General features: G+C 41.2%; 1 protein-coding gene and 1 non-coding gene across 8 annotated transcripts in view; one reads left to right on the top strand and one right to left on the bottom strand.

Annotated features, from left to right (window-relative positions):
- Positions 1-15,844, bottom strand: part of LTBP1 (latent transforming growth factor beta binding protein 1) — a 416,121-nt gene that overhangs the window by 312,156 nt on the left and 88,121 nt on the right. The gene's annotated exons all lie outside the window — the stretch shown is intronic.
- On the top strand, positions 1,235-1,310 carry TRNAA-AGC (transfer RNA alanine (anticodon AGC)). The gene has a single exon. It is a non-coding gene; the product is annotated as a tRNA-Ala (tRNA).

The following is a 15,844-nucleotide window of genomic DNA, read 5'->3' on the forward strand; positions in this document are numbered from 1 at the left end:
TAATTTAAGCTAAGAAAATATATCTGCTATAGACTGGTTTAGAAACATAGATCTCATTTCTTATTTTAAATTTTGATAGCATAAGAAGTATACAAATCAGCTTGACATTACCAGTGATTCAAACAGTATTAGCTGTCATCTAAATGATTAGCTCAATATTAAGTTTCACATGTAAATGTGGTTTTGCCTTGTAGTTTTATGTTGAATTCATTATCAAGTCTACAGCAAAAGCTACTGTCCAAAGCCATTCAGTGTTCAGTAACAGGAGCTAAAGACAGTTCATCTTGACCCTGACCTTAGAATAATTTTTGCGCCTGACCTGTGGTGGCGCAGTGGATAAAGCATCAACCTGGAATGCTGAGGTTGCCGGTTCAAAACCCTGGGATTACCTGGTCAAGGCACATATGGGAGTTGATGCTTCCTGCTCCTCCCCCCCTTCTCTCTCTCTCTCTCTCTCTCTCTCTCTCTCCTCTCTATAATGAATAAATAAAATCTTAAAATATATATATATAAAATAATTTTTGCAACAAAACCACTTTTACCATTGCTAGGCCATCATACTGCCGTGTAGTGAGGCAAATTGGGACAATCAGCTTCTGTTTCTGACAAAAGTTCAGAACAGGAAGAGAAAAAATCAAATTGACTGGTGGCATCACTTATTCAATAGCACAAGACAAATTCAAATATCTGCAAAGTACCTGGTGATACAAACAATAGCCATAGGCTTTAAACACCTATATTTTCACAAGCTTTGTAAATTTATCCAACTTTTTTATCATCAGTCATAAACCATCTGAGCAAACTGACCCTCAAGAAGACAACCGAGCGGTATTAGTGATATTTTTCAACTCATCAAGAGTCACGGGCCCTGGCCAGTTGGCTCAGTGGTGGAGTGTCAGCCTGGCGTGCAGGAGTCCCAGGTTCGATTCCCGGCCAGGGCACACAGGAGAAGCGCCCATCTGCTTCTCCACCCCTCCCCCTCTCCTTCCTCGCTGTCTCTCTCTTCCCCTCCCGCAGCCAGGGCTCCATTGGAGCAAAGTTGGCCCAGGCGCTGAGGATGGCTCTATGGCCTCTGCCTCAGGCGCTGGAATGGCTCTGGTTGCAACACAGCGATGCCCCAGATGGGCGAAGCATCGCCCCCTGGTGGGCATGCTGGGTGGATCCCGGTCGGGCGCATGCAGGAGTCTGTCTGACTGCCTCCCCATTTCTAGCTTCAGAAAAATACACACACACAGCCCTGGCTGGTTGGCTCAGTGGTAGAGCGTCGGCCTAGCGTGCGGAGGACCCGGGTTCGATTCCCGGCCAGGGCACACAGGAGAAGCGCCCATTTGCTTCTCCACCCCTCCGCCGCGCTTTCCTCTCTGTCTCTCTCTTCCCCTCCCGCAGCCAAGGCTCCATTGGAGCAAAAATGGCCCGGGCGCTGGGGATGGCTCTGTGGCCTCTGCCTCAGGCGCTAGAGTGGCTCTGGTCGCAACATGGCGACACCCAGGATGGGCAGAGCATCGCCCCTTGGTGGGCAGAGCATCGCCCCTGGTGGGCGTGCTGGGTGGATCCCGGTCGGGCGCATGCGGGAGTCTGTCTGACTGTCTCTCCCTGTTTCCAGCTTCAGAAAAATGAAAAAAAAAAAAGAAAGAAAAATACACACACACACATACACACACACACACACAGAAAAAGTCACGGAAAACCATTCAAAATCATGTGCCCTGCTAATTAACTACTGACACAGAGTCCTTAACTGATCTAGCAACCTTCTCTTGTAAAGGCTAATAGCTTAAACAAGTATGTTTTCTCTGAACACATTTCTTCAGCTGCTGCAATCAAACATCATCTCAGCAACTCACCATCAATAACTGGCTTTTCCAGCTTGGTCAATAAACAAGCCACTTGAAGTTTACACAGGTAACACTTCATGTTCTTGGGGGGGGGGGGGGAGAGTAAGGACTCTTCTATAATTAGCTAGTTGGTTTTAGATTTTCTCATTATTAACTGTTTGCCTTTCTGAACGCTGGCCAGAGTGTAATAAGTGCTTACTCTTCTGATGGAGGTGTACGGTAGATTGTTTGAGCACAGTCACAGGGCCATCAGGTAATAAACACATGCTTTGCCATCTCATCAATAACAAAATAACCACACTCGACTGTGCCTTCAAAGTCTAATATTCAGAGCCAGGTTTTCTCTTCTTTCCTTGTTTTGACATCAAGGGTATTATGCACTGGTAAAAATAAATAAAACGCCGCTGTTGGGCGATCCAAAATGCTGCCGTTACACCTGCACCTCTGCGAACTGCAGTGCACTGAAGAGCAGTGAGAGGTGACAGGGAGCTCTACACAGCCTCTTCCACAACTCGGCTGTGGTAGCAAGAAAGCAGCTATGGACAGTATGTAAACAAATGAGCAAAATCATAGCTGTATTCCAACAAAACATTACTTTTGGCAAAGTTTATGAAATAGGCGTTTTACTAATTTTCACATTATGTCACAAAATATTCTTCTTCTGATATGTTTCAGTCATTTTAAAATGTAAAAAAATTCTTACTCAAGGGCTGTTTAAAACCAGGTAGTTGGCCACTGTTTGCCAATCCCTGGTCCACTTTAGATTTGGATCCATCAGCATGGCTACGTCATCATCAGACTCCCACCCTTTCTAGTTGAGGAAGGTCAACAGAAAGCAGAATGCCACTGGGTCTCATGAAGGAGGAGAGGTGACGATAACAGAATGAAGAGAGGGACTGGGCATGCCACATACCAACCTTGCCCATAGTTTTGCCTAGGCCTAGCCCATCTGCCTTTGGAGAAGTTTCAATGACAAATTCCTGACACCGGATCACAGGTCTGGTTATTATGGTAACCATTACCATCTATGGATTGACTACTAATGTCCCAGGCTATGGCCTTGAACATTCACATTTATCTTCTCCACAGCATTCTGAAATCGGCAGTATTTTACCCTGAGAAGAAAACTAAAGTTCAGACAGGTTAAATGACTTCTCATCAGTCCTAGTAATAGCAAACAGCAGAGCAGGAATTTGAATTCAGGTCTGTGTGATCCTAAATCACTGCTCTAGAAGGTCCAGGGCAAGGCACGTGGGCCATCACAGAAGTGAGCTCCAGAAAACAGCAAACGTGGCCAGGAATAACAGGTCCTTTAGCAAAGAATGACTCTTCCACCTTAGAAGGTCATCCTCTTTGACCAAGAACTGAGGTTTAGTTAGGGAAGGTTTGGTTCAGAGAAAGGAGAAACTGGATTCTCATCAAGCCAGCCACACCCAGTCAGAGCAGATACAGAACAGCACAACCTCATCACCTTCTCCTGGTAAAACTGGCAAGTGTTACCCATGCCGACACACCTGGCTTTGGATGAGAAGTATATATTTCCATCCTTCCTGTGTGCCTGCTGCAGGGTGGTAGGAGGTAGAAGGGGGATGGGACAGCGCTCATCCAGCTCCATTCCTCTGCCATCCCATTCCTGACCTCTTTCATCTTACTAAACAGCCTGGCCTGAGAGGCTGCCCGTAAGATAAGGTTTGAGAGGACCCGAATCTCCCCAGTATTCCACCTGGATCAATGAAGGAAGCCCTGCTTGGAATGCTAGAAATTACTGAGGAACTGTATTGGAAGCCCTTAATACTTCAATGCTAGTCTTCTAAACTTTCATCAACTTTCTATGTGTCCTAGCATTTAGGAAAGAGAAAATATAATAGTTGTTGGGAGAGTAAACAGGTCAGGGAAGTATATTTATAAGAGAGGTGAGATTTGATCTATGCTTTGAAAAAGAGGGAGGTAGAGTTTGGAGAGACAGAAGGGACTCACAGGACAACATGCCAGAGAAGAGACCTGACCTAAGAAAAGTGTGAGTGACACTGAGCATTAGGGTCACTGACAGAAAGTACAAAAAATAATGCTGGATAAACAGAGTTGGCCAAAGGCAGTCAGAGTGACGTGAATTCGAGACAATAGAAGCCAGGCCCCCAATGAGTAAGGACATGACATTCCAAACCAAAGTAAGGGGAGCTAACGGATTTAGCATCTGTGTAAGAGACAGATCAGCCTGACCAGGAGGTGGCGCAGTGGATAGAGCGTTGGACTGGGAAGCGGAGGACCCAGGTTTGAGACCCCGAGGTTGCCAGCTTGAACGCGGGCTCATCTGGTTTCAGCAAAGCTTACCAGTTTGGACCTAAGGTCGCTGGCTTGAGCAAGGACTTACTCAGTCTGCTGAAGGCCCACGGTCAAGGCACATATAAGAAAGCAATCACTGAACAACTAAGGTGTCGCAACGAAAAACTGATGATTGATGCTTCTCATCTCTCTCCATTCCTGTCTGTTTGTCCCTATCTATCCCTCTCTCTGACTCTCTGTCTCTGTAAAAAAAAAGAAAAAAAAAAGAGAGATCAAAGGGTTTAGAATCAGGGAAATTGGGAGTGGGGGGGAACCTCTAGTGCAGTGGTTCTAGTGGGTCGCGACCCACAGGTTGAGAACTGCTGCTCTAGTGGTAATCAGAAAGAGAAACAGTCTCTTACAGTCTCTTGTGTTTCTGCAAGTCATGTACCAGCTTTTGTTCTAAATAATCTTTTCAAAGATGTTTGGATAGCCTTGGAAGACAGAGATAGTATCTCTCTCTGAGGCAAAGGGCAGATTTCTTTGCTTTCCAGGAAAATAAAAAGAACACCTCCCTCTGGAGCAAAGGTTAGGCAGGGTTTGCAGCAACTGCTTGTAGAGAGTGGAATTTCCCAAGCTCAGGGTCACCACCTGTGACACAAATTCACTATCAGTAACATCTGCCTGGACATTTCCCCATGGGACTCAGAGGCTCTGGGGAACCACTGTGAATGTGAAGGTCACGCTGCCTACTATTCCATGAGTAACAAAATCCTTCTGTCTCTGACTCAGGATTCTCGTGCCTTCTATCAGCAATCATGAAGCTAGGAGGACAACTTGTTAGCTTGCAACAAGGGTAAAATGCCGAACTCTTCACAGCTCTTGACCAACAACTATCAGACTCATGTCTGAACTTAGAAAATCTGTAGGATACCAGGTGAGCAAATACAAATCAAATATACTTCTATATATTACAGCCAATCATTGGAAAATTCTATTTAAAACTATTCCATTTACATGAAGTAAGAAGAATACAATACTTAGGAACACACTGAACAATTGATATTTTTAAATGTCTACAGTGAAAACTAGAAAAGATAAATAAATATAGAGACATACCATATTCACGGATTGGAAGAATATATATTGTTAAGGTCCCAATTATCCAAATTAATCTATAGCAGCAGTTTTCAAACTCTGTTTACAAAGCCCTAAGACACTCTTTAAAAAATACCTAAGGGTCCCAAAACCTTAAATTTATGTGGGTTATACTTATCAAATTTTATAGTAATAAATTTAAATTTTAAATTAATAAATTCAGCCCTGGCCAGTTGGCTCAGTAGTAGAGCATCAGCCTGGCATGTAGATGTCCTGGGTTCAATTCCTGGTCAAGGCACCCAGGAGAAGCGACCATCTGCTTCTCCACCCATCCCCCTCTTGCTTCTCTCTCTCTATTTCTGTCTTCTCCAAAGCTCCTGGAGCCATGGCTTGATTGGAGCAAAGTTGGCCTCGGGCGCTGAAGATGGCTCCCTGGCCTCTGCCTCAGGTGCTAAAAAAATGGCTCGAGTTGCAATGGAGCAAGAGCCCCAGATGGGCAAAACATAGCCCCCTGGTGGGCTTGCCAGGTGGATCCTGCTTGGGGCGCATGCACAAGTCTGTCTCTGCCTCTCTGCCTCCCCTCCTCTCACTAAATAAAAATAAATAAATAAATAAGTAAACTCATTAAATGCTAATATAAATTGTATGAAAATTAATTACTACAATAAAAATTAGTGAAAATATTTGCATTGCTTTGTTTCTGCAAATATTTTTAATGTTTAGCATTGTAAAAGATAGCTGGACCTACCTCTTTACTTCCGCATCTAATTTATTACAATATCACAAATGATGTCGCCTCTGGAAAATTCTATTATACCACGCCCTGAGAGAGTGAGAGTGTGAAGTTACATAAACCTTAGTATTATTATGAAAATAGTTTTGCCCTGGTGAACTCCAGGGTTTCCAGATTCAAGGCGATGTAAGTCATAATCCCACAAGCCTTTAAAAAGAAAGCAAGCAGACAAGCTGATTCTCTAATTCATACGACATAGAAAGGGCTACAAACAACAAAAAGCAGTTCTGGAAAATGAACAAAAGTGGAAGACTTACACAACTTGACGACTTTGGCAACTATGATATTCAAGATAGTGTGGTTCCAGCAGAATCAACAAATAGATCAACAGAATAGGCTAGAAAGTACCAAATAGAATCACACAGATGTAACTGACTGATTTTTTACAAAAAGTGCCAAAGCAATCAAAGAGGAAAACAAAAAATTGGATATCAGTATGGAAAAACAGAAAAGACCCTGAATCCTTATCTCATGCCACACACAACTAGCTCCATGTTAATCATAAACCTAAAAGTTAAAACTATAAAGAAGAAATCACAGGAAAATATCTTTATTAGGGTTAAGGAAAGAGTTATTGAACAGTACACAGAAATCAACCATATAAAAAAAGACAAAGTAGACTTCACCGAAATTTGACAACTGCTCATTAAAAGACATGGTTAAGATGTTCAGGATATATATATAAAGAATTCTAACTCAATAAAGGAAAAAAAAACAATAAATGGGCAAAAGATTGAATAGACATTTCACAAAGGAAAACATACAGATGGCCAATGTGTACATAAAGTAATTCGCCATCATTAGTGATCAAGGAAATGCAAATTAGAAACACAGTGAGCCTGACCAGTTGTTAGCTCACTGGATAGTGTTGGCCTGGACACAGAGGACCCAGGTTCAAAACCCCTAAGTTGCCAAGCTTGAGCACGGGCTCATCCACTTGTGTGCAGGCTCACCAGCTTGAGTGGGGGGTTGGTAGCTTGAGCGTGAGATCCTAGACATGACCCCATGGGGGCTGGCTTGAGCCCAGAGGTCACTAGCTTGATCCCAAATGTTGCTGACTTGAGCCCAAAGATTGCTGGCTTGAAGCTGAAGGTCACTGGCTTGAGCAAGAGGTCACTTGCTCTGCTGTAGTCCCCAGGTCAAGGCATATATGAGAAAGCAATCAATGAACAACTAAAATGCCGCAATGAAGAACTGATGCTTCTCATCTCTTTCCCTTCCTAACTGTCTGTCCCTATCTATACCTCTCTCTCTCTCTCTTTCTCTCTCTTGCAAAAAGGAAGAAAGGGAGGGAGGGAGGGACGGAGGGAGGGAGGGAGGGAGGGAGGAAGAGAAAGAAAGAAAGATAGAAAGAAAGAAAGAAAGAAAGAAAGAAAGAAAGAAAGAAAGAAAGAAAGAAAGAAAGAAGAAAGAAGAGAAGAGAAAAGGAAAAGGAAAAGAAACAGTGAGATATCACTATACATTTAGAAGGAAGATTAACATTCAGAAGACTAACTGTGCCATATGCTGGGGCAGATATGCCAAATAAGGAGAGGCTAGAACTCTCATCCACTATTGGGAAGAGTAAAACCACCTTGGAAAAGGTCTGGCAATTTCTTATAAAACTGACTATATGCCCATCTTACGACACAGATATACCACTCCTAGGTATTTACTCAACAGAAATGAAAACATACATCCACATAAAGACTTATACAAGGTGTTCATAGCAGCTTTATTCATAGTAGCCCAACTAGAAACAACCCAGGTGTTTGACAACAGATGAATGAATAAACAAACTGTGATACATTTATATAATGAAATACCACCTGGCCTGTGGTGGCACAGTGGATAAAGCATCGACCTGGATGCTAAGGTCACAGGTTTGAAACCCTGGGCCTGCCTGGTCAAGGCACATATGAGGAAACAACTACTATGAGTTGATGCTTCCCTCTTCTCCCCCCACCTTTCTCTCTCTCTCTCTCTCTCTCTCTCTCTCTCTCTCTCCCCTCTATATAAAAATCAATAAATAAGTTTAAAAATTAACCATATAATGAAATACAACTGAACAATAAAAAGGAATGAACTACTTGTTCAGATGAGAACATGAACAAATTTTTAAAAAATATATGGTGAATAAAAGACACAAAAAAATACACACTGTATGACTCCATTTCTATGTGTGTATATATACATATAGATAGATATAGATACACAAACACACACATACATATATAAATAAAAGAACTAGAATAGGGAAAACTAATCCATGATGAAAAGATCAGAATGTCTATGAGGCAGAAGGCAGGACTGAGTGGGAAAAGACATGAAAGCAGTCTTCGGTAACCCGTGTCTGCATTTCTCCAAATTCAAAGGGTGCAGATAAGCATTGTGCATTTTGGTGCATGCAACTTTCACACACAAAAACACTGTAAGCAGATATTGAGCTGTAGGCCATGCTATGCATGTCGAAGTGTTTACAGGTAAAATGTACTGGTCACATTTGCATCTTGGTCTAAAAAAGACCAATAAACAAGAACAGATTGAAGGAAGAAAACTGTAGTTCCAAGGTTTAAGAAACTTAAATGAAAAAATAAAACCATGAGATAGTTAATTAGGAAAATAAAGTCTTTTATAAAATACAAACTAAGTTCTACTCCATGACCACCTTGATCACCTTTTCCCTAATTGTACCCCCAAGCGAAAAGAACACGCCCACCGACATCAGCAGTCCCTCTGTCTCAGAACCGGGCAGACACCCTTGTTTTATGGTCCTCTGATGTGATATGACATAATCAAGCACATGGCTACAATTAGGTTTCAGTTTTCATTTCCTCAACTGTCTACAAGATCTACTTCAGAAAAGACTTCATGAAAGCAATTTTTAATTAAAAAAAAATAAAAATCTGCCAAACAAGAAAAATCCAACTGCTATAAAACATGAGTTTTAAAAAAATATAAACATTGCTCTTTTTAAAATTTGAAAGCCAGAAGCCTTTCTGACCACCTAATTTCTGTTGACCATAAGAATAATCTCTCTCTGATTTATTTGCTATTAAAGACCATAAATATTTTAATTTTGGCCATCAGAAATGCATTTATTTCTACATCAAAAGATTTAAATTTTAAGTTCAGAACAACCAATGGCATTTCAAAGTTCCCTTCCTATCCCCTTCCACATTCATTCACACACACACACACACACACACACACACACACACACTTTCAAGATAATTTAGCACAGCCCAAATTAAAATATAAACCATAATGGCAAAATAATTGTGCCATTATACTTTGAGCCTAAATTATCCCCCAAAATAATCAAAAGTAACACATTACTAAACTCACCTGAATGCAAATATTCCTACAGATATTTGAATTAAATACCTTGTGTGTTCTAGGATTCCAGTGAAGTCTTTTGTTTTGTTTTGTTTTTGGTATTTTTCTGAAGTGAGAAGCGGGGAGGCAGAGAGACAGACTCCCGCATGAGCCTCACCAGGATCCACCCAGCACACCCACCAGGGGACGATGCTCTGCCCATCTGAGGCGTTGCTCTGTTGCGACCAGAGCCATTCTAGCGCCTGAGGTGGAGGCCAAGGAGCCACCCTCAGTGCCCAGGCCAATTTTACTCCAATGGAGCCTTGGCTGTGGGAGGGGAAGAGAGGGATAAAGAGAAAGGAGAGGGGAACGGTGGAGAAGCAGATGGGTGCTTCTCCTGTGTGCCCTGACTGGGAATCAAACCCAGGACTCCCACATGCCAGGCCGACATTCTACTATTGAGACAACTGGCCAGGGCTCTGGTGAGTTTTAATACGGGGAAAATTAAAAGGAAAGACATGCATATGAGTATGGTCATTTAGCCTCTCCCCACATATTTCCTCAGTCCAATCCCAATGCAATTTCAGAACCATAAATTCTCATCCCATCATGCGCACACAGCATGTAAACTAACTGAAATAATCCCTGGTTTTAGCAATTGAGCAGAAGAAGGGTAAAGCGTGTGGAAGCGAATTGGAGTCTGCAGTTTAAAAATAGGCCTATGTACACCGTCCAAAGTCAGCGTGCCAGAGAGGAGCGATGAAGAATTTCTGACATGGCCTGAACCAACACCATCCAGAACTTTGATCTCTCATTCCAACCTTCTCTTGCCTATTTTCTTTCTTCTTTTAAGAACTGAGTGAAATGGCCAGTCAGCCTGCCAGAAGTCTAGGAATAGCCTGTCTTTGTATTTGCCTTAGACGGCTCTGTTGTCTACAAGGCATCTCTCCATTTCTTGGGGATATGTCTGATTTAGTCTCAGAAATTCACACCATTTTCCTTTGTCTGGATGAAAAAAAAAAAGAGCTGTTAATGCTCAAAGCTTATCACTCCTGGGTTAGTTTCAGAAAGCCTAGTATAATGAGAGGCTGAATGAAAATCATTCTGTCTCTTGCACAATCATGGTATGATTTCCTCAGGTAACATTTGGTATATGAACATGTGCAGACCCATAACTGAATATACGCCGTCCATTTCCACCTCTCTAGGCCCAGACTTCCTAACCAAAAGCCTCTCAAATCCGAAGGCTGAAAAGGGAGGGTGTAGCTCAGCTGCATTAATCCTATAGAGAGGTTCTCTGTTTTAGATCTAGGTTTCTCAGTTTGGCCCTTACACTGGGCACCGTGATCCGCACAAGTCTAAACCAAAAAAGGAGTCCCTTTAAGGTGTTTGAAATTAGATCCTGAGGCTCACTTGAAGTTTCCACATTCATTCTTTTGATTTATGGGCCTCATTACCGGGTAAGGCTGAAATAGCTCTCTTCTTTCTCTCTGCTAGTGGCTTCAAAGCGCTGTACGCTTGGGTACCCAAGTACATTAAAACTAATTTAAATCACCACCTTAAGTACCAGTGTGCTCAACAAACCAGAAAAGACTCTTGAATCCAAAATATAGGGTCACCTTTTATAATTAATAGGACATAAAGTAGCAAATCCATCAACATAATGGTGTAGCTTTTTATGAGCTCAGGAAAAACACTTCTGAAATGCTGTACTACCTAATGCAGCCGCTTAACCATGGAATTCACACCGTCCTTATGCTCCTAAAAGATAAACTAAATTTCATGAGAATCACTTGTAAGGACATCTCCGAGTGGCAGCTAATGAGCATGGGTGTGAAAATAAGATAAATGCCAATATTGGCATAAACCACAGGTAAAATGAACAAATTGACACCATACATTTTCCATCTTGTCCTTACAGCACCGTGATTTCAATACATGCATGTCCCCTCACCTTGAGTTGGAAAGGAAAGGCTTTTCTTCTCGCTACATTTATACTAAGCTGACGTTCTCAAATAAACTAAAAATAGGAGTTATTAAATTAGTACCAATTAAACAGATATTCTAGAATCAAAAGTATAACCAAAAACTCTTAGGACATTGTTTTTCTGTGATGAAAGTCTTATCAAAATATGAAACTGAATGGCCCTGGCCGGTTGGCTCAGTGGTAGAGCGTCGGCCTGGTGTGCAGGAGTCCCGGGTTCGATTCCCAGCCAGGGCACACCCCCTCTCCCTCTCCTTCTTCTCTGTCTCTCCTCCCCTCCCACAGCCAAGGCTCCATTGGAGCAAAGTTTGCCCAGACGCTGAGGATGGCTCTGTGGCCTCTGCCTCAGGCACTAGAATGGCTCTGATTGCGGCAGAGCAATGCCCCAAAATGGGTGGAGCGTCGCCCCCTGGTGGGCATGCCGGGTGGATCCTGGTTGGGCGTATGCGGGAGTCTGTCTGACTGCCTCCCCGTTTCCAACTTCGGAAAAATACAAAAAAAATATGAAACTGAATAAAAATTTTCTTAATGTGCTATTAAACTATCATTTTGAAATGCAAATATAAGTAAATATGCAAACTTGAACTTTTTTGCCTATTTATCATCACATAGCAACTATGATTCCATACCTGAAAAATATCCCCAAATATTGATTTTTGAAAAAGGAAAGAGAAGGAGAGGAGAAAAGTACAAAGAAAAACAGGAAGACCCACCACTTGATTCAATAGAAAAAACTAGGCTTTAGTTAGATGTCATTCAAGTTGAGTTTCAGTCCCGGATTTACTTAGGCAAGTGACTTAAACTTAGGAAGTTTAATTTCTCATCTAGAAAATAATGGAGGTAGAATAGTGGACTTCTAATTTTCTCTAAGTTTCTAAGAATCTACAATCAATGGTATTTTGCAGGAATGAGTCTCCTTTAGACAGCTTTTAATGCTAACTTTAACTCTACTCCTAGATGCTTATTACTTTCATAAATATTGGCAAATTTCTTTATAGTAGTTCTATGGCTACAAGAGCTTTAGAAAGACTTATGGTCTAATGTAGTGGTCCCCAATCTTTTTTGGGCCATGGACTGGTTTAATGTCAGAAAATATTTTCATGGACCGGCCTTTAGAGTGGGACGGTTAAATGCACAAAATAAAATTATGCGACCAGCGTAAAAACTGTGGTATTTTAAAAATATAATTGTCGAACTTACGAGACAAGCGTCAAGAGTGAGTCTTAGATGGATGTAACAGAGGGAATCTGGTCACTTTTTAAAAATAAAACATCATTCAGACTTAAATATAAATAAAACGGAAATAATATATTTATTCTTTCTCTGTGGACCGGTACCAAATGGCCCACGGACCGGTACCAGTCTGCGGCCCGGGGGGTTGGGGACCACTGGTCTAATGCTTCTCACTTAACAGGTACCACCAGGAGGAAGTGGAGAAGTTCCAATCCATCCAGTAATTAGAAACCAAGGATAGAAACATTCTTGGGTTTCTCACTTTTTACCCAGAAGTCAACTTGAAAACTTCCAATGGCCAAAGGTAGGATGATTTGAACAAAATAACGGTCATATAACTAACCCAAAGAATAAAATCAGTAAGTCTAACAGAATGTAAATAAGTAGTTGAATGAATAAGTGGGGAGAAGGGACCCATCCTAATGTTTGAAGATGTGCCCTCCTCTCCCTGCAGAGGCAGAGCTTAATTCCCTTCCCCTTGCATGTGGATGGTATTTAGCGACTTGCTTCAAAGAATAGAATATGGGATGGGAAAACAGTAACTTCATAGTGGAGAAGTCTGGGAGACGGCACTTAACCAACTGGTCGAGATAAACGTCGTCAGTGATAAGTCACGTTCCTATCACATACCCTCTCCGTATGATGTGGTGAGAAAAGCATTTCACCTTTGTAGTGTTCTCCCAGTCCATATGCCCAGTCAAATCATAAGAAAGCATCAATAAACACAACTGAGACATCCTAAAAAACACTGCAAATGTGCCAAGGAGAGACTGAAAAACTGTCAAGATTATAGGAGATTAAGGAGACATGATGACAACTGAGTGTAAAATGATATCCTGGATTGGATCCTGAGACAGAAGAAAAACATTAATGGGAAAACTGTTGAAATCGGAATAAAATCTATCGGTACCATGATTACATAAAATGTTAACATTAGGAGAAAGTGGGTGAAAGGTATGGAAACTCCCTGTATTATTCTTGCCACTTTTCTGTAAACCTAAAGCTATTCCAAATAAAGTTTACTCATATAAAAATAAATAAAAAATGTTTACTTTTAAAATGGAGTCAAATGTATTACTTGGTGCCTCAGACTCCATATGAACTCACTGAATTAAAATATGCCAACAATCCAAGAAATTTGAAAACATGTGAAATAAAATATATCTCACAGATGTTCCCAAAAGAACATCCTAAGAGGGACAGTGATCATTCTGAAGCACTGTTTCATAGTAATTCATGATTTTGTGAAGTTATAAACTAAGAAAATCTTCCCAATTTCCATAAAAGAAAACTCTCCCCCATGTAAGAGATATGTCCCAGGTACATGGACTTCCCTACCTCTAATTCCAGGTCCAAACTATGAAGTAGAAAACTGAGAAAGGGATACAGAAGAGAACAGCCAAGTCAATGATCTTGGGAATTGTATTTTCCTCAAAGTCAAGCAAGGGAGGACATGTCAACTAAAGCTCTTGTAGAGCAAAGAAGAGTGACCTTTCCATGAGTCAAGTGGACATCACAGTCAATGAGTGGGACGCTGCCAATGTCCTGTGCTTGCCATAGTGGTTTTTCTTTCCCATGGGTGTATTACATTTCCCAACCTTTTCTGAAGTTAGGCTAGAACATTAAATCTAAGTTCTCCCCTATGGGAATGTGAGTGGAAATTACTTTCCATTTCTAGTAACAGGCAAGTAAGAGTGGATATGAGACAACTCTGTAAATACATTAAAATCACTGAACTGTGCACTTTAAATGGGTGAACTGTATACCATGTTAACTATATCTCCAAAAAGCTGTTACCAAAAAAGGGGGGCGGTGAGACTCCAAGTGTTCTCCCTCCTGAACTCAGAGTTGGAGGTGAAGAACTTCAAGATAAGGGTTTACAAATGGAACCAACGGGGGCTTTGACTCACTACTGGAGGAGGGTAGTGGCCTGGCAAGCCACCTGTGCCACAGTGGAGTTGACATGAATGTGTCAGTGGTATGTGGCTATCAAACGTTCAAGTTAACTACTGTGTACAGCTCTGCTGTAACATTTCTTTCTCAGTGCATGCTGTAAAGGTGCACTAACATTGTCTACTTGGCTCGCCCAGTTGAGATGTGTTGTAAGCATAAACAACACATTGGTTTTAAAGACTTGGCATGGACAAAACCAATACAAAATATCTCACCAATATTTTATAACAATTGCATGATGAAATAATGCTTTAGATATATGGGGTTAAATTATTGAAAATTTTCATCTCTTTCTTTCTGACGTTTTTTATATGGCTACTTAGAAAACTTAATTACGAATGTGGCTCACACTATATTACAGTTGGACTGTTGTTCTAAAGACAGAATTCATTGTTTAATCCCTTCACCTTTGTCACCCAGCCCCTGACCCCTTTCCCTTCTGACAGCTGTCAGTCTATTCTCTGTATCTATGTATCTTTTTCTATTTCATTGGTAAGTTTATTTTGTTCATTACACTCCACATATGAGTGAGATCATATGGCATTTGTCTTTCTCTGACTGGTTTATTTCACTGAGCACAATAATCTCCAGGTCCATCCATACTGTCACAAAAGGTAAAATTTCCTTTTTTTTTTTTTTTTTTTACAGCTGGGTAGTCTTCCACTGTGTAACTACATCACAGCTTTTCGTGGTGATTATGGTAGGGAAAGGGGGGTGGGGAGGAAGGGGCCCCACTCAATCCACAGGCACTGCTGCAATCTCTTCTGCTCCTTTTTCCTCCTCCCCTTCCTCCTCTTCTTCCTCCATCACTGGTGCCACCATTCCAGTGCTGAAAAGCCTAAGAAAGCCCCTGAACAATCTCCCAAACCCTCGGAAACTGGAATGATTTTATAAAAAAAGTTTCAATGGCCTCCCAACTTTCATGCTCATGTACCACATCAGAAAAGCAAAACAAACTATACTAACCCAATATATGTAGATTTATCAATTAGATGTGGGTTTTACCACACTAATCTACATGTTATAAAACACATTTTAAAAATACAAATTAAGAAGGCTGAGATAAAGATAAAACTAAAACTTTAAAAATAACTTTTCTTTGTTTATTAATTCTTTTTGTTCTCACTGAAAACATTTTTCAGTGATTGCATCATAACAATGTGCTTCATTGTTTGTTTTTAATCTTGGTTTAACACTTTGTGATGGAGCAGTTCAAAGGTTTGATTCTAAGCTCAATGTATTTCAATATTTAGCTTCAATATCTGGTGCAGTTTTAAGTGGGAAAAGGCCCTGGCCAGGTAGCTCAGTTGGCATCATCCTGATATGTCAAGGTTGCAAATTCAATCCCCAGTTAGAGCACATACAAGAGTTAACCAATGAATACATAAA

Source organism: Saccopteryx leptura, chromosome 3 (genome assembly GCF_036850995.1).
Source record: "Saccopteryx leptura isolate mSacLep1 chromosome 3, mSacLep1_pri_phased_curated, whole genome shotgun sequence".
NCBI classification, from domain to species: domain Eukaryota; kingdom Metazoa; phylum Chordata; class Mammalia; order Chiroptera; family Emballonuridae; genus Saccopteryx; species Saccopteryx leptura.